The 25,000-nt window shown below is 38.5% G+C and overlaps 1 protein-coding gene across 2 annotated transcripts in view; it reads right to left on the bottom strand.

The window, feature by feature from the left end:
* Positions 1–25,000, bottom strand: part of LOC109037253 (uncharacterized) — a 335,208-nt gene that overhangs the window by 279,840 nt on the left and 30,368 nt on the right. The window contains exons 2-3 of one of the 2 annotated variants that reach the window (XM_072303873.1): positions 20,297–20,372; positions 17,768–17,794 (exon numbers count right to left, since the gene is read on the bottom strand). The gene's annotated coding sequence lies outside the window, so the exon portion shown is untranslated. Of the gene's footprint in view, positions 1–12,963; positions 13,432–17,767; positions 17,795–20,296; positions 20,373–25,000 lie in introns of those variants that run through there. The other variant, XM_072303872.1, reaches the window with a different exon arrangement.

The raw sequence follows: 25,000 nt of genomic DNA, 5'->3' as shown, positions 1-25,000 counted from the left end.
ATATCTTCGTTAGGAGTTAGTTTCAGTAATATTCGTTGCGCTAATCGTATTCTACGTGAAATTCTGGTTAAGAAACATGTATCAAATCGCTTAAATTCATACCTTGTCTAGTGGTCCATTAGGCGCTGAACTTTCTGGCTCACTTTAGAAACAACATATCGACGCGGTGCAAGTCTGCGATCACGTATCTCGTTTCGCGTAGATGCAGACATCCTATCTTCAGTGGCGAGACGTGAATGATCGATTATCGATATTTCCCCATTGGAAGATATGGTAAAGAACACCGAAAAAAGAGTTAAGTTGATTTAACATTCTGGATGTAAAAAAAGGGTGCAAGAACTTATAAAATGCTGAATTATCCGCTACAGCAGTTACTTCAGCAATTCCAAGATGTAAAACTAACTGCTGAGGCGGGCAATTTAGCATTTCATAAGTACTCGCACACTCTTTGTACATCCAAAATGTAAAATCATCTTCACTTTTTTTCGGTGAATCGATTATTAAAGGTGTTTTTTGTGGACACCCCGTTTATCGATCCTTTCCCACAGATATAAATGACGGAAAAATCGATAAATTGCAAAGCACGCCATGCCACGGCCTGTATTACTTTCTTTTTAAACGAAAAGCTACTCAAAGGCAATTTTTAAAGACTGCTGCGATTTTTCTTTCCTGTGCGAAGGAAATTATGTAGAAACTTCAAGAGAAGATGTCGATTTGTTCTGCTTAAAAGTATTAAAAAATGCGGATATTTCCAAGCACCGCAAACAAAATACGTGGTCTTGGACTTGCAACGTCGATGTGTGCCATAAGTTTCTCTGAGCTGAAAATTCCCCTAAATTTCCCTAAAATTGTTTCTGAACGAAATTTTTAAAAATGCTCGAGCCTACTACGAATATAATCTTCAGGTAAATTCAAAGGCAGATATAGGGTTACATTATGGATTAGGGTAACATTAATTTATATCACTCTATCTATGTGATAAAATCACAATTTGAAGACTCACATTTAAACATCCACAAAAAATGTGCACTATATCGGAGGAGCTTTTATAACTTTCCGACGTTTGTGAGGCATTTCTCTTTAGTGCGATAGAGCAGGATTTTCAGTAGATTCACTCGCTATACGATGACGTCAACAAAGACCAACAATGCTGCCGTGATAGCGAGAAGAGCAGTAAGTGAGTCAGTCTGTATGAGCCGTGATTAGCACATGTTTTTATGTATCTCGGGGTTCATTCCAGTATGCTCTTACTGCTCTCTTCGCTATCAACTCAGAATGGTCGTAACGAAGAAGACGATAAAAAGTGGATTTGATATAAAAAAGGCTTCTCCACGCGAGTTTGCCTTGCCGAGGAAAAACGTCTTATAAACATTCAGACGTTGCAAAATTTGTTCTGATACAATTCAAATTTCCCCGAGAACTCGTGAATTTTCCACGACGAATTTTTCACAGAATATTACTCGTAATAGAAGATACTCGTAACTAATCTCACAGAGACACTGAAAAAAGTATGGTAACATCTACTTTAAGTTTACTTGATTTTTTTACACAGTAATACTATTTAGTGAAAATGACCAGAATCATAGTAGTATTCGCCAGAACTCTGGTGACACTTACTACAATATAATAAAAGCTACTTTGGAGTCTGGTGCTCATTACCATACTCGTATCATTGTGTCGAAGTATTGTAAAATCTACACTGGAAAAAAAACACATTGGATCTACAGTCTAGACTCTTGAAAACATTGACAAGAAAAAATACTCTTGATTCAATCAGATTTAAGCTTAAATCAAGAACCGAGCCTCTTAATTTGAGCGGATTTCCTTTTGATTTAAGCTTAAATCTGATTAAATCAAGAGTCCAGTTTCTTATCAATGTTTTTAAGAGTCTGGACTCTAGATCCAATGTGTTTTTTTTCCAGTGTACCGTGTTATTTTTCAGTGAATAACTATTTCACTGGAGACAATTGGGCAACATTCGAAGACTCATACGGCGTTCTGCCTTACCACTGGCCTCCCGGTCTTGACAAGTCGGATTTACATCGAGCATTGGCAATGATTCCGATCAACTGTAAAAGAAAAAGAGGAAAGAAGGAAAGAAGAAGAAAAAGAGACCAACCGAGTTAGTAAACGCACCGCGGATCGCACCGAGGACTTCGTGGGATGTCCGCGCACTCATGCTTTGAGTTAAAATCAGTTTACACGAGTGCATGAGCTCATGAAGACCGCCTAGAATGCTGTGCGTACAGAGGATTGGCAACCAAGTTTTTATTCATCCGACACGAACATTTTCACACTGAAGAGGGATTGCCTCATATAATGATTCTCGCATAACATCTCGTCATCATTGAAACATAATTAAAACAGAAATAAAAACAAAAAAAAAGCATATAAGGCTTGGTTAAAATCAACTTAGTAATTCTTGTGACAGAATTAATCAAGTTTAAGGCGATTAAAAGAGGTCATGGGCTATATTTTACCAAATGGAAAAAGTGGTTGTCTATTATCATTTTTGCATTTTAATTTTTGATATTTATATATAAGGTGAGTATTATATATAGATAGAAAAATTAAAACATAAAACGAGTTTAACAAATTTTATCTTAGAATTATTCCATAAAAGGACCCCATTAAGGGGGACTTCAGTGCTTGCGAGAACGAGTCTATGGTCAACCGAGCAACAGATTATATTCGACATCAAACAGGTGATTTTGTAGATACAATTTTTTTAAGAGCAGCCCGAGACAATGATAACAGTGGAAAAACAAGGGGAAAACGGGAAACAAGGCTAAAATACACAATTAATAAAACGCTTCGACTCAACACCGAGTCATTTTCAGTCGGAAATACAATAAAAAGTTTTAAAAAAACGATGTAAAACCTGAGCCTTACATGGTGGTGGCCGGGATCAGAGAAAAAGAGAAAAACTTTTCGGGTTTTATTGATTGTGTATTTTAGCCTTGTTTCCCGTTTTTGCCTCTTGTTCTTCCACTGGTGAGATTGTATCGATGTCGATTGGTTTTTTTAAATTTTGATATAGTTTGGACTGGAGTGCGAGTAAGATTCTATGGTGAAGGAAGAGAAAAACATCCACACGTCTCCCTGAAAATTCCCGTTTTATCAAATGTCATCATAACACGGCGTTTTTCCTTGGGAAGGCAGTATTTTCACATTCAAAATCTTTTCTCTGAAATTTTCCACGGAAAAAAATGTGGTTAGTGCAGTGCATCTACAATCCAACTTCATTTTCTCACCCCAAGTATGACTTGGTTCTCTCTGATTATGTTAGTCCAGGTATTTAGAGTACCTTTTGCAATTTGGAACTGCAACTTCTGGCTCATCCATAAAAACACTCATGTGCATAGGGGAAGTATTGGTACATACGTTGTTTCTAAACTGAGTCTAAAATTATAGTTCCTTATAGCAAGAGCGCGGAGTGGGTGTGGATCGAGGTCCGCGACGGTGCGCAACGTTGCCAGGTTGTGCGATAAAATAAGTACATTTTACACGGGTTTAAACGGAGGATAGTGCTGATTTCATAGCACTGTCTGACAACAACGGTCGCCAGATTATATGATAAAATACGGTTATTTTACACGGGTTTAAATGGAGAATACTGTCATGTTAAGGAAAAACGCCGTATGAGCCTTCTGCCGTTGCCAAATTTCTATTGCTAAAAAACAAATTTCCGATTTTCTCCCAAATTTTCAGAGGATTTATCTTGCACTTTAATCTGCAGTATCTGAAAATTTCAATGGAAAATAACCGTATATTTCCTCGAAAATGAAATAATGTTTTATAAAGGGCAATGAGGATGTTGCATGTGTGAGGAATTTGCGATTTGACTATTGATTCTTATGCAAAAGTTCTCGAGAAACACGATGGTGCCACTGGTTTTATCTGAAATCAACTCCCAAGCTCAAAAAAAGCTCTCAAGTTGAGACCAAAATGGAGGGAATATCCCACGCTATCCTGAGAGTCCACCTCCACCTCTACATCAAGACAAACTCTCCATGCAAAGATAGGAAGCAAATACATTAGCAGGGTTGCCGTGTTTTCAGTTGTGGAGTCCCCAAATAAAGTGGCAGCCCTGTCAATGTATTTGCTCCCTATCTTTGCATAGAGAGTTTGTCTAGATATAGAGGTGGACTCTCAGGATAGCGTGGGATATCCCCTCCATTTTGGCCGCAACTTGAGAGCTTTTTTTGAGCTTGGGAGTTGATTTCAGAGAAAACCAGTATAACCATCGTGTCTCTCGCGAACTTTGGTGTAAGAATCAACAGTCAAATCGCAAATCCCTCACACATGCAACATCTCCATTTGGAAACATTCAGATGTTCTTACGGCGTTTTTCCCTAGAGAGGCAGAATAGTGCAGATTTTTCAGCACCATCTGGGCAGTGTGCGCCGAAAGTGCGCGTCTGTGTCCGCGGTCCGCGCGTGCGTTGCGCGCCGCCTCCCACGGCGAGCCAATCAAAGCGCCGATTGTGTCGGTGACATCTGGGAGCCAATTACCTCTTACCTAATCGCCCTATCGACACATTTGTTACGGCCGATCAGGATCACAATAACCCTTCGAAATGTTTGCTCTTCGCGCGCCGCCGTCTTTATTGCCGGCTCGCGCTGCGCCGTGTCGGAAACGGTGTAGCTTATCTGCCTTGCTAAGGAAAAACGTCGTATGAGCCTTCAGCCATTGCCAAATTCCCTGTGAAAAAAAAACGAATTTTTAGGGGTATTCATGAACAATTTTCCTTGAATTTTCCGAGAATTTTATTCTCAATAAGATCTTATCATCTGAAAATTTCATGAGAAAATATTCATAACTTTCCTTAAAAATTATAATTTTACCGGAGGAAATTAGGCAACTCTCGAAGGTTCATACGGCGTTTTTTCCTTAGCACGGCGGCATTCTTGGAGGTCGGAACTCAATTTTACTTCCTAATAGTGTTACTTGAAAAAATAGCAAAAAAGGGTTCATTGATTAATAAGTAAATTCTGACAATGTTTTTCTTAAAACAAATTGGGTGAGTGTTTTTCTTTAATTTACGAATTTTTTAACTTTCATAACACATATAGTTTTCAGGGACCTGCAAAATATGATAACCAAATCTTCTTGTAAAGTACTCGTCACATTTAAATATACAAGGGGTATCTGCTGAGCCTGACTCTTTGTTAATGACTTGAAAAACGAAAATGAATAAACAGCGAAGTTAAAGGGTGAATCACGTATGGGTATCACATCACGTTTGTTAGGCCCACTTATAAACTCATTGTCGAATTGCAATTAATCCATATAATGCAACGCCGTGACTCAGTTATGACGAGCGTGAGAGAGTGTTAGTATCAGTATCAAGTGAGTGTTACTGTCGATGACAAACTTTCTGCACTTCAGCTCTCACAATGATGGAACGTTCTAAAAAATTAAAATCTGAAGTGTTCAAAGTTAAGGCAATTTTGATGTCACGGTCATCACGCAAGATTGAGAAAGCGCGTATCTACTGATACTGAAGCACTTTCTTAAACTACACGATATGTTTCAAACAGGAGAAACGCGTATCTTCAGAAACACATATTTTCAGGGTAATCCCTGGATCAAGCAACATCCCTACACCGAGAAACAACAATGGCTTATAGACCAATTAGTGGTTCATATGGAACACCACTAATGGTGGTAAAGGCAACATATAATAATAGCCCATTTACCTTAGTGATGGTACAGTATGGTATCAGTATGGTACCAGATACCTTAGTATGGTTCACAGACCGAGAGTCATCAGTTCATTTACGACTATTAATATGTGTTCCATATGAACCACCAATTGGTTTAAAAAGCCATATATATTTTTCTCTGTGTAATCCAATGAAAAATAATTACGAACCATCTCGAGTAAAATGAGACAAGACATGTATATAAGTGAATGGTTCGACCTCTAGCTGATGTAGGCTTAATAACCAGGGTGAAAAATCTGGACAACTCCCTGAAGTAGATACAGAACAACAAGGAACGTCTCGCAGAAGGGGAGTCCCCCAATTTTATTGATACGGAGGAACGGAAATAAGATTAATTACGAATCTTTACCGAGGATGGGGACTAGACGACCCCTCAGCAACTTTTAATTTGGGAGGGACCCAAACCTACAAATTCGATGGAGAAGACCGGAAATTAACGGAAAGGGTGGGACGACCCGCTGGACCCTAAACTTTGCTGGTAATAGAGAGCTGGGTGTTGGTGAATTACAAGGTAAATAGAAACTATCGGGGGTAGACCCTTTGGTATCTAGTTAGATATGCGGTTAGTATGGTTAGGTATGCGGGTTGGGCCAGTTGGCCCAACCCGCATAGGCGCTTTGCGTGGTTAGGCAGTCGCCTCTAAAAGTAGACTTGATCGCGATGAGTTGCGATTTGATCGGAGAATGTATCGCGATTGAATAGACGACGATCCATCGCAATATTACCAAACAAAAAATCGTGATAAATTGAGATATAATTGGACTGCATTTTGCAATTTGGAACTATAAATTCTGACTCTCCTGGAAAAACACTTATGTACATAGGGAACTAATGGCACATACGTTGTTTTTCAACCGGGCTAGAATTTATAGTTCCAAATTGCAAAATGAAGTCCAATTACGATTTTATCAAACGCGGTTTTTATATACAGATACAAAATCGAAGATAATCGGTCTCAAGAATCATCGAGAATTTTCGACTGTCCAAGGAAAAAAAGTTTGATAAAATCTTGGGGATTCAGTTTACCTATTGGAGAGTATTTTCCGAAAAGAGCTTCAATTCCACAATTGTCCGAGCCAACTTGACCAAAAATTGTAGGCGTAAAAAATCGTGATAAATTGAGATAAAATTACGATTTTATCAAACGCGGATTTCATATACAGTTGTGACAAAATCGAAGATAATCGGTCAGATGCTCAGATGTTGATATGGTTCTACCGATTTCTCTCCAAAAAATCGTAAAAAAATCGCAACTTACTTTCAAGAATCATCGAGAATTTTCGACTGTCCGAGGAAAAAATGTTTGATAAAATCTTGGGGATTCAGTTTACCTATTGGAGAGTATTTTCCACAAAGCGCTTCAATTCCAATTGTCCGCGCCAACTTGACCAAAAATTGCAGTCGTAAAAAATTCGTTTTACGCACTGAGGTCGTTCCTTCGATGAACAGTCACAATTTATAGCAACATGCCAAGGCATTTCGAGCGGGCTCTTCGTAATTTCCTGAAACCGTTCATGCAAGCGCTGCTCCTAAATTTCGCAGGAGCCAATATTTTTGGAACATAACGGGGGCCAGAATCACAACACGACAGATAAGACAGCGAAACTGTCGAATCGTCCCGCGAAATTGTCCCTCCGCCCTGGGAAAATTTCAATATCTCCGACACTCTGGCAACGCTGTCGGAGGACAAGGCAGGGGGTCTTCCTGATTTCGGGGTTCCCGCGGATTGCGGATAATGCTCCTGAATCCATTTTGGATCCGTTCCAGGCGCCAGTGGCGTAGCGTGATCGATTATCGATATATCGCCATTTGAGGCTATGCTAAATAATCGATTACTGAGGTGTTGGCTGCGAACACCCTGATAATCGATCTTTTTCATGGGTTTTAGTGGCGTATCAATCGATATATCGCAAAGCACGCCGCGCCACTGCAGGCGCCAGTTGCACTTGGACGCGTAAACCGCCGTCTCGACTGCAAATGAAGATGCCATTCTCGCCTATGCGTGCGTAGTACACATGCATATCCTCGCCTATTTCTATCTTTCCTTGTTTTCCTTCCCGTTTTTCCTGCCTTCGCTCGTCCCGAATCTTCGTTTGTTTTTGTTGTGGAGCTCGTTTCAGCGTTGTCTCGTGCATGTTATATTTCGAATGGCCCACTGCAAAAAAATTCTCGGCGTTTTTACCAAGGTCCGTTGGTACCTTTACCATCTCACTTTTTTTCACCAATTATTGATAATTTTACCAAGACAGACTGGTAAGCTCGCCTAAAAACCGGTATTTTTACTGTTTTTCTCAGGTAAGAATACCACTTTTATTGGTAATCAATTCCCGGTAACTTCGCCATTTTATCTCGGTAATTCTACCACAGTCGATAAAAAATATTGGCGTTTTTACCGGGGTCCAGTAAAATTACAGAGAAATTCAATAATTTTACCGAGATTTCTCGGTATTTTGTCCCGTCCAAATTACTTTTATTTACAGCCTGTACCCCGTGTTCTCCTCATTTCATTTAAATATTTTGGGCTGATTAAATTGTTACCTATATACTATAAAATAAACATATTTGTTAATGGATTTGTCCAATATGAAAATTGAACAGGCCCCAACGGAAATATATGAATTATCCCTATAAAATTAAGTACATGCTCCGATACCGCACATATTATGCGTGCCAGAAAAATGAGTTCATTTTTGCATAATGCGGTAAATTTGACGTATTAACATGGTAAACACAAACACGACGATGAGGGAATTTGTGTCGAGCAATGCTGCCGTACTGAGGAAGAACGCCGTATGAACATTCGAGCGTTGCCAAATTTCCCGCGGTAAAATACGTATTCTTGACCACATTCATGCATATCCTCCCTTAAAATTTTCAGACATTTTAGATTAAATTGCGCACAAAATTGCCTGAAAATTTTAGAAAATAATATTGACAATTCCCCCAGTAAATTCGGATTCTATCGGAGGAAACTTGGCAACGTCTGAAGGCTCATACGGCGTTCTTCCTTAGCACGGCAGTATGGCTCCGGGTGACGAAAGCACTCGCTTCATCGCTCCACTGACGTAACCGTGTATCTCCGTTTCCAATTGAGCCCTGTTGTACATACAACTCTATGCTCTCCAGAGCTCAAAGGGAGATAGAAGTACGTCCAGTCAACTGTACCCGGCTGGCTTGGGCTTGCCCAGTCGCGGTTACGAGTAAACCATGGCGGATTTTGCACTTGCAAAGGCAAAGTGATTTTTTATATTTATAAGACGAGGTGTGTCGTAACCGTTAATTCATCGCACATAATCACGCCGGCCGCTCGGCTCACGATCAGTTTGAAAGCTGCGAAATGCAAATTCAAGGACGCGTGAAGCTTCAGGGATCGTCGCGGCGCACAGTGGAGCAAGCTAATGCAAGAGGGCGGACATGAAATTGTTGGCGAAAATTTCAAATTTTGATGTGTATTTGGGTACAAATTCAATTTCAATGCGTGGTTCCGAAAGAAAATTCCACAAAGAAACCAATAGAGCCATTTTTTGATCTTTTTTGTTCGATATTTTCGAAAATATAAGATTTTAAAGATTCCAGATTTCGTCCGATTTATCCTATTGATTCGGTCCAGTGAGCGTCGTTGCAGAGTGGAACGAGTCTATACGAGAATTCGGTCAAAATGTGAAAACTATAATGGATTATACTGACCAAAAACTGACAAGAAGAAAAAGGACCTCCTCTTCCTTTTGATAACCAACAAACTGTAGATTAACAAAATATATCTATTTTTTTCTTTCTTTTTAATGTTTTGAAAGATTACCTCGGTCAGAATTTCCCAGAAAACGAATTCTTTTCGACCAGGTTGCATACCATGGCCCTATTTAATTGAATCTGTATTTAATTATTTTACTTACCATCATCCTATTTAATTCGTTTTTGGACGAAAATACTCGAAATATGTTCTTATGTACTGCCGTAATAAGGAAGAACGCGGCCGTATGAACATTCGAGAGTTGCCAAATTTTCTTAGATAAAACGTGTATTTTTTAGGTAAGTTATGCATAGCTTTCCTCGAATTTTTCAGACATTTTAGATTAAATTGCGAACAAAATAGTCTAAAAATTTGGAAGAAAAATATTCTCAATTTTCCCGGTAAATTCGTTTTTTATCGAAGGAGATATGGCAACGCCTAAAGACTCATACGAATTTTTCCCTTTGTATGGCAGTATATAGCCAAGTATTAGTGTTGCTTTATTTTAAAATTTAAAATTTCAATGACTTTGTTTCTACAGTTTTCTTTTTTTTCCTCTTTATAATTTGACTTAAAACTTCAATTAAAAAAAACTATGAGAGGAATTAAACAAAACGCAAACTTGATTGTCTAGAGGATATCGTTCTGAGTGTTGTTCAAAAGACAAGACTCATGACTGAATTCCTCGTTAAAATGAAGCGAGTCGCATCCCGGAAAATAAGTGTTAGCACGACGGAGGATTTAGAGAATACCACCTCACCGCGGACTTGTTTCTCTGCTTTATCGGAGACGGAAAACCCGAGTTTTCCTTCTTAAAATTGGGCCACGCTTGCCTTGGAATTTTCACTATGACCTAAACAATCATGAAGAAAAACAGGGGGAAAATTTAACAGACACGTCGCACAGTGGATTAAGTCAATTAGAAAGGTCGGACATCAAATTTTTGACTGCAACTGCAAATTTTGATGTTTATTTCGTCATATTTTAGATTTCGAGGGATGTTTTGAGAAGAAAATTTTACGAGGAAAACAATAAAACCACTTTTAAAACCTCAAAATTGTGTAGGCACAGAGTTGTGAGCTTGTATTGTTTTCGAATTTTGTCCGACCTCTTCCATTGCCTCGTTCCATCGTGCGTCGGCTAGAAATTTACCGCGTTCTTTGCCAAAGAACAGACACTCCATGTCTAGGATCTGGCTTCGATTTGAACCCATCAGGTCGATAATAATTAGAGAATCCGAAAATCCAGTCAAATTGAAGGTATAACTGTGCGAGAACAAATCAAATTTAATTTGATTTGTTGTATTATTACTGAGCAAACCCATTTGTTTCACTTCTGATTTTCGAAGAATTTTGAGAGCTAATTTTTCGAATTGCCACAGCGAAACAAGTAATTAACAATGAAGAACGGGAAAAGTAGGCTATTGCTGATAAAATGTTTTGCTACCAAAAAAAAAAAAAAAAAAGGGGGAAAATTGAGACACAGGCACTAACAAAAGTCGCCTGGAAATTCTACCGCCGATAGCGAGGAATAACTAACTAACTCCCCAGGTTTGGGATTTGACTTCATAATTTTAAATCATTCGGTGGATATTAAGAAGATCTGAAAATCTAGTTCAATTCTTTGAAGTATACCAGCACAGGGACGGACCGAGTTTAAGTTAAGTTAATAATTTAAAAAAATATATATCTTGATTCTAATTGTTTAGAGTTTTGAGGGCAAAGTTTAATTTTTACCACGAGAACAAGTATAGTTGACGAAATAAAGACGGGACAATTAGGATTTTGCTGATCAACATTTTTACTACTTTGAACAGGCATATACGGACGTTTTTCACGTTGGACGTTTTTTTCAAATTCTCAGCAATATTCATAAGAGAACGATCCATTCGATTGAAAAATTCCCTTCGATTTTGGAAAGATGAAAGGATTTTGTTCGGACCTGTCAACCGGCAAGTGAAGCGTCAGGTGGATTTCTTTCCCGTGATCAAAAAGAAAATAAAGTGAGTATTCAAACTTTAGAATGGAACAAATTTCAATATAATAGGGAAATAAGATGTAATAAAATAATATAAGTTGAAAGAAAAAAACAGGTAGAGACGTTAAGTAAAATAAATTATGGATCTTTAAAGGAACCAAAAATTACAGTTCCTCTCAATGCAGTTATCTGACCTATGGTGAATCCCTAGGTCGATGTGTCAAAAATGAGAAAAGAGTGAAACTGGTGCGGTAAAATAATAAAATAAAACGTCTAGAAATAATAATCGTCTTATTTATTTTTACATCGATGAGATAGCTGAGGATTCATTCATTGCCAGAATTTCATGTACTCTAATTGCATGAAACTTTTCGAGTTTCAAATCAAAACCATCTCTTTTATGGTATCAATACTAATGACGCCCTAACAGTAGAGGAAACCACTCCTAACCCAACAGAATCTAGGAAGCAAAGAGCTGTGAGTATGCGTTAGAAACGTTATTTTGAAATGTTATCCAACGACACAGTATTTTTTTCCCCATAAAATTGCGCAAAATTCTTACACAAACGTGCGGTCAATAAATGCAATGTTAAACGATAATCAGAATGAGCTCCAAGCTGTGTAAAAAAGGAAGGTAATCTGCAAGGCAAGAAAAATTGCAACTTTTTTTAATTTTACCGCTACAAAAAAGTTCGATAAAAGGAGCCCCTTCAATTAGAAAATAGACAACACACACAACACTCCAATACACGTACAATAATTTTACCTAGGTAATTGAAATTCAATGCAACCTGTGTCTCGTGGGAGGTAACATTTTACGTATTATCGCTTATGGTACCTTCATTTACCTAGTGAAGACTATTATCAAACCGAAAGGATTCAGTAGGTACCTAATAGAAAACTAAAGCAAGCCTCCAATCAAATAAAATTGATGTTAACTATTGTGTTCCTACCTTGGGAATGAATTCCGCGTGAGCAGAGTACATGAACTTCTGCATTCAGCGCATCTAAGTATATTAACGCAAAAAAATTCATAAATGTTATGAAAACTTTACGTAACACTTAGTTGACCAAATCGCAATGTTGACACGAAACACGTTTTATAACTTTCAAAGCAAAACCAACCAATGTTTTTGTTTGAAATTTTCTGAGAATTTTCTTTCGTTCATCCAAATCTTCTCTAAAGAGTTACGATTAAATATTTTAATTGTTTTTTTTTTTTTTATTATATATTTAATTTTTTTTTCAATACTTAACGAAATAAATGAAATAATAAAGATGATTTATAATGATTTTGTGAATACATAAAATAAAGACTTTGGAAACTTTGTAGTAGACACGCACTTTCCCGTATACAGCCTTGTCTCGGTAGTCTAATTCATTCATTCACGCCCGATATGTGTTTTACAAAAATGTAAAATTTACACGTGAAAATTTCCCCGTTACAAGTAGCAATCAACAGCTGAAACAGAGCCATCTAAATAGTTTCCAGTTCACGATTGCACAGAGTATCGCAAATCCACTCACCTTGATTTTAAAGGTATCCTTACGCCCAATAAAGAAACACAGGAACTAACAATAACAAAACTTAGGATAAAACTACAACATAAATTCCTAACGAATTATCTAAATTTGTATGCACTGCACTGAACGGGGGGAGGCGATTCGTTATCACCGAAAAAGAAGCGGCATTAGCACCGAGGATCTCACGGGCAAGGGATGCACTTACAGGGACAGGGGAACTGTGTCACGGAAATCGGGGTCCGCCGGATAATCAACTGAAACGCACGCACGTAACGGCACTACGGAATTTTGGAGGCACAGTAGTGGACATGATGGGCGAAATCCTGTAGCAAAGCGAAGGGATGAGAGGGAAAACACAGGATAAAGAAGCGCGTAAACATTAACGTAAAATAAACGGACAAGCAGCAAGCTCTCCGCGCGAAGAGTCAAAACAAACTGACTGCAGCTGTTATCAGCTGTTCGCTCCGTAGCGATTACTGCAATGCTGGAGCTGGAGAAAGACCTGTGGCGCCATCTCTCGGAGCGCGCGCGGAAGCTTCTCGACCGGCTCCGTCAATCGTCGCGGACGCTGGTGGCGCGCAATGTGAGTTGTTTGTAACACACTTTTTCAAGTTTCCTGTAGAGTCCCTTTATACTGAGACCATTTCTGATTGGTTCCCGTATTTTAGGCCTCCACAGTGTCACAAACGGGAATAAAGATTACATTTATAATCTGGAATGGACCAGGGAACTACGGGTTCGGCAAGGAACAAACGGAATGAGAGGAGGAACGGAGAAAGGCATTTGAGAATGGGCCGATCAAAGATTACGAAAAACGTTCAATTTCTGTAATCTTTATTCCCGTTTGTGACATCCATAAGCCGAATTGTCTTGACTCTCAGTATAAAGGGACTCTAGTTTCCTGCGTCTCCAGGCAATTTTTCGCAGACTGCGCGCTAAGGAGTAGATTTTAGACTTTTTAGACGTGTTCAACGTGATTTTTGAGCGAATGAACCCTAGAGTGAGTATTCAGTTGGCTCTATCCCTTGCGCGCAACAAACCCACTCATACCGCACGACAACAACGTTTTTTTTAGGAAATTCTACCAAATCGTGGACACGCCTGGCAGTAAAAGCAGGTTTCTTAGACAATGGATTTGATTGAATTTACGATTTCACACGTCATTACTCATGGGACTTGATTTTTCGGCAGTTAAAAATTTTAATATTCGCTAGGGGTGAAGTGCACCGTTGTCACAGTGTGAACTGCCATAAATTAGATTTCGGTTGGCCTTCGCGATCCCCAAGAATTATTTCACCACAGGTGGGTCCAGCAAACTGGCAACACCGGATTTCTTCCTTTTGAGTAATCGATTTTTTTGACTTTTGTTAAATAATCGATTCTTGTCGGGGCACCTGGCCGCGAAAAGAATCGATACCTTTCCATAGGTTTAAATGCGGAAATAACAATGTTACTAATTTGCTGGATCATACGCTAATGTATTTCTTCTCTATTGACAATAATGAGGAATATCGGCTGTTACTTCACTTTCTTGAAAAATGGTGTCTCGACACGTGTTTCTAGAGTTTTGACAGACGTTTTTTCGTGTTCATCACTCAGTTGCCTCCATATTCGAGCTAGCAACTTTTATGAGAAAAACACTCTGCGTTGCTTGACCCAGTTGGGAAATACTGGACGGAATATTAAACGCGAGGAAAACAAATAACTTTAACTGTGTTCGTTGAATTAGACGGCAGGAAATTATTGGGAGCCAAGGACAGCTCTCAGGAAGAGGCAAAGGAGACAGACTGCCTTGTTTTCTTGCACTTCACATGGAAATCAAACATTAATTTGACTTATTTTGAAAGAGGACATCACTGTTTTACCTCGTCAATAAGAGTGCCTCCCTGCATAGGAAGAATATGTAGTACTTGTATTGTTTTTAAACTGAGGCACGTGTCTGAGCGCCTTATTAACAACTCAAAACATGGATAAAACGATGCCAAATAATGAAAAGGCTGTATATACAGGGCATACTAAAAATTCCGCATAATATCAAGCTTTTTTCATAGTTACCTTAAGACCGCGGGGACGAAGAGGAAATCGACCCCAAGGAATGCGAATGTCATCCTCTCAAAGCCCCCCGCGCGTCTGTGCGTCTTTAGAGGTTAGGGGAGTGAGAGCTGAGGTCCTGATTTTGAATAGAGAGGATCCTGTAAACATTTTGAAATTACTTAATCAAAATCGGAAAGTTCAAGAACCTAAACCATGATCGGTAACAAAAAAATCAAAATCCGGCCCATTCCTGACCCGAATACACCCCTAAAGTTGGGAAACTGAATCCCCCTCGACAAAAAGCAAGGGAGATGGAGTGACGTGGAGGTCCGAAGGTCCGAGGGGAAGGTGCTTCAGCAAGTAATTGACCTCGAGAAATATGAATTTGACGGTCTTGTAACCCCCCTCCCCCTAGTCTTTACTGATGAGTAACGGGTGGTCCTGAACTTGTTATCCTTATTAGCAACATTATAGGCAAAATGAAATTTAAGCAAATTTGATGTTGTAATTGAAATCGATAAATAATTTAAAATCGGCCCATCTCTAACCATAATTTTTTTAGGTGGCAAAGGAGTATTGTGGTTAGAGATGGGCCAATTTTACATTATTTATCGATTTTAATTAACATTTCCTACGCTTTCTAATTTTGTTAAAATAATTTCAAAATTTGCAAGGGAGCCCAAACTTTCACAGCTAGGACCACTTTTTATGGGTGCCCGGGGCGGGGCTTCGGGGGATGATGGAAGGATGCCATGGGGTAGATTCTCTAGTCATCCCCGCGGTCCATGATTATTTCCGGCATAAAATGACCGAGAAAAATGCATGGTGCTTGCTAAAGGTAGAGGCTACCCTGTATATACGGCAGCCTTGTTTCGCAAGTTATTTATTCCGTTTATCGTTGCTATAATCTAACATCTGTATACGCCGAAGAAATAAAAATGCTGAAGTACATCGCAGATGTGAAAAATATGTGCGACAACCCTTGAATGTAGGTATACTAACATTCATACATGAACGCTACGGTTGTTAATCCAACCTAACTACGATAATATTTTAAGAGCCACAGTGTTCATAACAAAATTGAAGAGTTTACGCGCATATTTAAAAAATCTTGGGTGTTACTTCAGCAACTTTTTTTCTTCTTCGGTGTACTTACAGACTATGTAATTTGAGCGGTTTCCTTATTGACAAATGCGGCCTAATAATTTTTTTTCTCTACTAACTCTGAAATCAATACAATAGTTCAAAGGCGAGAGTATCGGCGGAGAGAGTAATAAATGAATTTCTATTCCAAGGAAAATCATATTCCAAAATATATCAGTGCAGTGAAGCAGTTGTGCTGTCCCCCAGCGAATAGTCACGACTGACGAGTTGCTTCCATTGGCAACATACCACGCTGACGGTAATTTGGTACCATATTTTTATGACGCCCTCCCCATAATATTTCTACAACGTTTCTGCCCCTTTTTTTGAACCCTTCTCGTTGAATTTCCTGTGTTGAAACCCCTCAGAAATCCGCCCGTAAGGAAAATCCAATACATAATGTCTGTCAAATTTCATTACGTAGTATAATTCCTATTTTTTGCGATGGATGTGAGCACTGCAACGTCTCAGAAAAACAACGTGATCAAGAAAGATCGCAGCCAATTGTTCTTGCTTGCTCTTCGAGTTCGTCACTACACAATCCAACAATCCGAACGAAAATTCTTTCACATAGTCGATTTCAACTCTGATCCGACGGTGCCTATTTTGATTGAAGCTCTACACAAGGCATCGATCCCATCTGTTTTAATAACGAACTATTGTGGTATAAACGGTTCTATAAACTTAAGGGCCTAAGGTGCTAGTTATGCCTTTCTTTACTCACTATCGATATATTCTTTCATTTTGCGTCAATCATGCGTGATTAAAATGATTTATACTTCATATTGCCACCAAAATGACTGTTGGGCGTAATGATGGCCTATAAACCGTTTTTTTTTTTAAATTAAATATATTAGAGTGTAAACCCAAAATGTATCGCAAAATCCACCGGCATCCTTCAATAGAAGGGTTAGGTCACCCAAAAACACCAAAACAGGGTACCTGCATAGAACAGTCTGCGCAATAAATCAAAAACACAACTTTAAATACGTTTTTCTCGAAACGCGGTTTCCAGTTATAGGCTGTTCTTGGTGCGGTGTCCTCAATTGAAATAGCCTTCATACACGCTGGCCTTGTCGATTTCCTTTGACAATTTTGCAGTCGTGAATGCATAGCTGAAGTGCGTTCCAGCTAGAAGTATATTTAACAAATGGGTGGTTTTTATACGAGGATCCATCCCATCCCACCTATAATAGTTACCCGACCTATGTCGTCAATTCTTTCGTTCACGATAACTATCGTTAGATTTACGTTAGCCTATTCAAATTTTGTAATTTTGTCCATTTGGTCTTATGAAGAACTGTATAGATTTTCGGTTAAATCGCATTTACCGTTTACTTATAAACGATAATTAACGTAAGTGCCCTACTTACGCGATATTCCCAGCGGATTCATTTATCCTAAAAAAATACCCCGCATTTCATCTCAGTATTGCGGCACAGACGCAATTTTTCGAGCAGTCTTAAAACCGTAAGAAATTACGCGTAGTTAACCTCAATATCGCGCAAATACGCGGGTTCTTCAAAAGTTAAGTACAAATATAAAATTTACATGCTTCAAAGTTTTAGATGAAAAATGTATGAGCGTGTGGATGGAAATTGTGTCAAGCCAGAAAATTAAAACGACGTACCTTATTAGAGGCTCGTAGCTATCAATCCTGAAACAGAAGATGAAACGATCATTATTGTAACATGTTGCATTGAAATGGAGAAACATATTTATAACATATGTAACCTAATTCACCTCATATCACGACACAAACGCAACATATCCGGCGGATGCTTAGGAAGGTGACGGACCAGAGTATTGCCACGTCAATATTGCGGAAAATTCGCGAGTTTTATATCCAGCCGAACATAGAATTCATAGTGTCCGTAGATGGCGATAGGTATAAAGAGCTATGATTTTCCTTCAATTTCGCGTGATACCACATACCTACTCCGGAGTTCGAATAGTTGCTTGCTTAGCTTTCGCTTGATCAAAAGTGAGAAATATGCGCAATTCATCTCTGTTTCGTGGAAAATGCGCGATTTTTCTGCCAGATACGTTTAATCCCAAACGATTACCCGCTATCTATCTAGATAATCCCAAAAATGCGCGATTTTTCCTGCAATTTCGAACAAAAAATTAGAAATTACGCGAAAATCTCTGGGCGCGGCATTACACAATGATTCTAGGGGATTCATAAAATCTTTATGATTGCGCGTCATTTACCGCCGTATACGGCGGCATACACGCAACTTTCCTGCTTAGTTAAAAAAATAGGTCAAAAAATGTCCACATAAATATCGCGGCAAATACGCGATTTTTACATCGATGTAAGCATGATTATCATAGACTTCCGTAATTTTAAATGGGCAAAAACCTATGATTTTCCTTCAATTTCGCGTGATACCACACACCTACTCCGGAGTTCGAATAGTTGCTCGCGTCATTTCTGCCTGTTGAAAAGTAAGAAATCACTCGAATTTCATCTCAATATCGCGATGTATCTAGCGGTTTCGTCAAATTCTTGATAGTTCCGGGTTTTTCATTCCAGTATCGCGAAAAATGCACGATTTTTCCGGGGATTTACTTTAAAAAAAATTTATAAATCACGCGAAAATCACCGCGACATTGCGGAGAATACGCCACGTTTCTGACGGAATCTTAAAATCTTTAAAGTTGCGTGTTATTCACCTCAATAACGCGGCATATCCGCGCATTCCCTGCTTAATTAAGAAAATGAGAGATCAAAAAAATTTGACATGAACATTGCAGCCAATACGCAACTTTTGAAATTAGGAACTGTAATTTCAAGCTCCCTTTAGAAACAACGCAGGTGCCATTAGTTTTCATATACACGTAGATGTTCTTATGAAGGCGTCCAATATTGCAGTCCTTAATTGTAAAATGGATTGCATTTAGCAAAAAGGAACCAGCGAAATTACAGTGTTGTTGAAATGTTGCTTCTTTATAACTGTCTTAAAAATCTTCCAAAAATAGTTTTTGCATCCCACCAAAAATATTTTAATTTTAAAGAGAAAAAATTGTGTATGTTAATACTGTACGTATATTTAGTATTTTTATGAGAAAATAAGAATTTGTACGATTTTGTAAACACCGTAATCACGCTGAGTCCTTTTTGCTAAATGCGATCGAACTTAAATTTAATTCTTCATCAACATTGCACGTAAAGCAATCGACACACTAAGGAAAAGTTCTGACAGTCCATTCTCGCCTTGTCGAAAGGTCTATTCCCTGTTTTTTCCCCCGTCACTCTTGGTGCAATCATTCATCTATGCCCAAAACTTCCTGCGGAGCGAATGAGATGCAACGAGAAGGCTCTTGCATGTGTTGTGGTATCTCGCGCGATTGAAGGCTCCTTATTAACCCGCAAAACGCTCGTCGTTGCGTTGCGTCTCGCGCATCAATTACCGCACAAGTTGTGCGTTTTCAGAAGACTTCACTGGAAAAAAAAGTCGCTTGGATCTGAAGTCCGGACTCTTGAAAACAATGACAAGAAAATATACTCTTGATACAATCGGGTTTTTGCTTGAATTTAAAGGAAATCCGCTTAAATTAAGAGGCTAGGTTCTTGATTTAAGCGAAAATCCGATTAAATCAAGAGTATTTTTTCTTGTCAATGTTTTCAAGAGTCTGGACTCTAAATCCAAGCTACTTTTTTTTCCAGTGTTGGATCTAAATGAAAAAAAAATATATTTTTACAATGCGCGAGACGCGATTTTGACCCAACATGAACCGAACCACACTAGAAAAAAAAAAACACATATTGGATCTAGAGTCCAGACTCTTAAAAACATCGACAAGAAAAAATACTCTTGATTCAATCAGATTTAAGCTTAAATCAAGAACCAAGAATCTTAATTTGAGCGGATTTCCTTTTGATTTAAGCTTAAATCTGATTGAATCAAGAGTCCTTTTTCTTGTCAATGTTTTCAAGAGTCTGGACTCTAGATCCAATGTGTTTTTTTTTTTCCAGTGCATGGCATTAGTTACATGTTCTCGTCTCGTGTTGACACACGACACTCGCTGGTAACGATAATGAAGAGTTCGTTTCAGCTGTGAAAGTCAATTCATTCAGAGGCAGATAAATATTAGATAATATACATATATAAAGGGGGGGGGAGAGAAAAAAGTAGAATTTGTAGATACGTACCAGTAGAAGGTTATCCAATTGCCCGACGCCAAGCTGAAAGCACTCACAACACTATCACTGAGACTGAACTGAAAAACTTGGCCAAAAAAAGATTCAAAATATTAGTTAAAGACACAAGTTCGTCTACGCTGATTCAAATTCTGCCCATGTTAGATATAATAACAAAATGTATACGGTCATACACAAACAAGAAGAGATAATTACACATTAATAGTTTTAAAAAGTCGACTGGATTTATTCCAGAAATATAGTAATGATAGTATCAAGACGTTTCTCAATTCCATGCTCATTACAAAGATTGCACTGGAAAAAAAGTCGCTTGGTTCTAGAGTCCAGACGCTTGAAAACATTGACAAGAAAAAGGACTCTTGATTCAATCAGATTTAAGCTTAAATAAAAAGGAAATCCGCTTAAATTAAGAGGATTGGTTCTCCAGGCAAGCAAAAATCCGATTGAGTCAAGAGTATTTTTTCTTGTCAATGTTTTTAAGAGTCTGGACTCTGGATCCAAGCGATTTTTTTTCCAGTGTACAAATAAAATACAGAGCTTGAATCTTAACTTTCTGAGAGTAATTCGAGAAAATATCCACTGGAGGTTCGGTAGTCTCACCGCACATGCTATGATGTCCAATCAAGGTTAATTTACATAAAATTCGGACTTACAGCGTCCAAATAACCAAGAGCTGTTAGGAAAACTCAAAGTAGATTTTTTACACTTCTTCTGAAGAGCAAATTTTTAAGTGATCGAGTGGTTAAGCAACCGACGATGCTTTTCCAATTTGAAATTGGATTGGAGGGAAAAAAAGTAACAACAGTAATTTTGGCTTAAATTGTAAATGTGGTTGCTGGAGACCAGATATGAAAATGTCATTCTTCATTAAATTTGGACGATTCTGTAGGGGCTATGAATGCAACCCGCAATAAGAGTGCGAGAGTTCGATGAGAAAGTTTGAAATTTGACTCATAACATTTTTATTTTCTTTTACGAAATTACAAAATTAAGATTTTACTTCATCGATGCGTTTCATGACACATCGAGTCTCTGGCTGAAGCTTTATTTAAAAATAAACATTTAAAAAAAACTGCAATTTTACATTAAACTTTTATGAAACTTCATTTTATGAAGTTACGTAAGTAAATTAGATGACTGAGCAGAGCACACAATTTTGTCACTGTATTTTGTAAGTCATTAATCAAAGTTTACACTCACATTTCTCTCGTCACAGCGAATAAGTAAAAGCTCTTCCAACTCAACTCATGAATATTGCACCTTGAATGCTATATAAGTTTCGTCTCACGATAAGCTCATTGCATTCAGAAGGTTAGTCGGAAAATATTTTGGCGCTAAATATGGTACACAATTCTATCATTAGATAATAAAATATCTATGTCATGTATCTACACTTTCTTTAGATTCCATCATAAGTAAAATTAAAGAAAGAAAGTCCAATGGCCTCATCTCATTTTACCATTTACCGATGTAGATACGAGTCTGGAGGTAGAATTATAGGCAATTCCGCCACAGGGCGGTGTATTGTCTGCTTTAAAAATCATGGTCCTCCAATTTCTCTCATCACGTGGAAAAAGCTAAAAATACCATTAACTCAAGTCATAAATCAATTAAATGCTTTTGTCTCAATTTAAAATACATCTGAACGCTGATGAAACATATTTATATCGTAAATAGCAAACGATTTGCCAACATTTAACGTAAAGATTCTACCTCGTGTACCTATGATTTTCTCCAATTTCTCGATGTAACAGAAAAGTAGAACCCATTACGTTCGATCAACTCAAAAATCTGAATGCGGACGTGTTCAGACAAGGCAAACAATTCGGTCACTCGCATGTACAGTAATTTTGGTCTTCGAAATTGTGGTCACCTCCGATTTTAGAGGAGGTAAAATTTTTTCAAATATTAATTGTAAATCTGAATGAAGCGAAAGAGACCAGTTTCAAAGAAAACATCTGTAAATATGAAAAACATTTTCTGTCAGAGGGATCATCATTGTTCTCAACCTCCTCTTATTATAAGGTAAAACTTAACTAAAACCTTCGGCTCTACTCATAAATCTGCAGGGGGCTATCAAATCGACTCATATTTGCATTGCTTTCGTCTCAATTCGTAAAAATCTACTACTGAAATGGATACAAATTAAAAAAAAGCGTACAGTTTCATCTTCAATGTACAATCTCTTGGATTTCTCTCGCCAGCAAATAAGAAGCTATTACTTTCGGCTCAACTCATAAAATAATATAAACTCTGATAAAAGCAATTTTGCTGTAAGAAGCGCATACGCTCAGCCACTAAAATTCTACCTATTTTAAGAACTTGAATACTCATCCAATTCCTCTCATCTAAGACAAAAATATTAAAATTACACGTTTCATTCAACCCGTCATCTAAATAAGGATGTGTTCCAAATGATAATCGAAAAATTTCGTTAACATATGCAGTTAATCACTTACAACTCGACTGACACATTGGCATGTTTATAATAATTTACACAGTATATCACAATTCATGTTCACGCGGAGGAAGCAAATACTCCTAAAAATTTAATCATAGGCAATTAAAGTTGGCTGTGCTTGTAAAAATACTTTTGACTCATATCATATACTTACAAGGAACTTTTGACTCGTCTCATAAATTTGCTAAGAATTTTTGACTCAGCTCATAGATTTGTAAAAAAAACTTTTGACTCACAAGGGGAGTCTACGAAGTGACATCCTGGGATTGGGTTCATTTTGCTTGTACATGAAGAAGAGACAAATCTAAGGTTGACGTATTTTTTTTTAGCCGCCACCTCCCAACCGTTCTCGAGATATCGATTTTTAAAGTTACGATTTTTGCACGTTTCCGCGCGGAGTTCCGGCGAGTCAACTGAGCGCCGACAAGCTGCACGAAGCGCGTTTCCTATCAGCGCTGCAGACCGGCCCTTCTTATCAATAGTTCCGTGGCCGAGTGGTAGAGTGTTCGCCTACCGCTCCATCGGGTCGCGGGTTCGAATTCCGCGTCGTGCCGTAGCTTTTAGGGTACGCCGCAATGCATTTTTACAAGTTTTCTTTATTTTTATCACACACTAAGGGGTCCGCCCCCTGGCCGCTACGCGGCATAACCCCCGCGGCGAAAAGGGCCGCTTCGCGGCAAGCGAAATCATCGAAATCGACCGTTGACGGTTGCAAAGAGTAAGGAAAAAGTCATCAAGAATATTGTGTAGTGGGAAATTTTTATTCGAAACATCATTTCATCATTCAATTAAAATTATTTACCTACCCAGTAACCGTCAACGGTCGATTTCGATGATTTCGCTTGCCGCGAAGCGGCCCTTTTCGCCGCGGGGGTTATGCCGCGTAGCGGCCAGGGGGCGGACCCCTTAGTGTGTGATAAAAATAAAGAAAACTTGTAAAAATGCATTGCGGCGTACCCTAAAAGCTACGGCACGAAGCGGGATTCGAACCCGCGACCGATGGAACGGTAGGCGAACACTCTACCACTCGGCCACGGAACTATTGATAAGAATGTCCGGTCTGCAGCGCTGATAGGAAACGCGCTTCGTGCAGCTTGTCGGCGCTCAGTTGACTCGCCGGAACTCCGCGCGGAAACGTGCAAAAATCGTAACTTTAAAAATCGATATCTCGAGAACGGTTGGGAGGTGGCGGCTAAAAAAAAATACGTCAACCTTAGATTTGTCTCTTCTTCATGTACAAGCAAAATGAACCCAATCCCAGGATGTCACTTCGTAGACTCCCCTTGTCAGCTCATAGATTTGTAAAAAAAAACTTTTGACTCAGCTCATAGATTTGTAAAAAAAAACTTTCGACTCAGCTCATAGATTTATAAAAAAAACTTTCGACTCAACTCATGAATTTGCAAAGAACTTTTGACTCGGCTCATAAATTTGCGAAGAATTTTTGACTCAGCTCATAAAGGGTATCCCGGGATAAGCATGCCAAAATGCCCTTGTGAATGGATTTTTATTTTAACCATTTTAAGTCATCAAGGGGGTCCTAAAACTTAGGTTTTGGGGGGTTTTAGCCCCCCAACCCCCTCCGCCCCCCCTTAGACCCCCAAAAACCGCTTTTTTGGGCTATTTTTGACTATGCTAACGTCATTTCCTCATAACTTTCGTAATTTTCGATAGAATTGAACCAAAATTTGTCAGAATCTACATCAATTAGCTTAGTTTGTGTAGAAAAAAATTCATTATCATCGGATAATATTTTTAGCCCCTAAAAAAATTCGTAAAATTTTTGAAAAAATCATTTTTTTCCTTTTTTCGCGGCTAGGTGGCGTATGGAAACATGCACACAATCAAAAATTGTCTCTTTTCTTAATTTATACATCCAATAAGATACAGGAAAAATTTCGTGTTGATCGGAGTGGTGCGCCATACTTAAAAACGCAATTTTTTAACCTCAAGACGGCCTAAATGCCACCATTAGCCTCCTTTGATGACTAGGCGTGGAAATGTAGAGAGAAATATCCGGTTTTATCGTCTCACCTCTTAAGTGATCTACTTAAGTACCTAGAGTCAAAATTTCAAGTCGATCAGAGTGGTGCGCAACACCCAAGCACGCAATTTTCTAACCTCAAAACGCCGAAATTGCCCATTTCGGCACCCATTATTACTTCGTGTGAAAAAATAAGAAGAGGTACATCCGATATTATTGTCCTACCTCATAAATTAGACACTTAAGTGCA

Source organism: Bemisia tabaci, chromosome 8, assembly GCF_918797505.1.
Source record: "Bemisia tabaci chromosome 8, PGI_BMITA_v3".
NCBI lineage: Eukaryota > Metazoa > Arthropoda > Insecta > Hemiptera > Aleyrodidae > Bemisia > Bemisia tabaci.
Note: the sequence above shows the minus strand (reverse complement) of the source record. Positions and strands in the feature narration are given on the sequence as shown.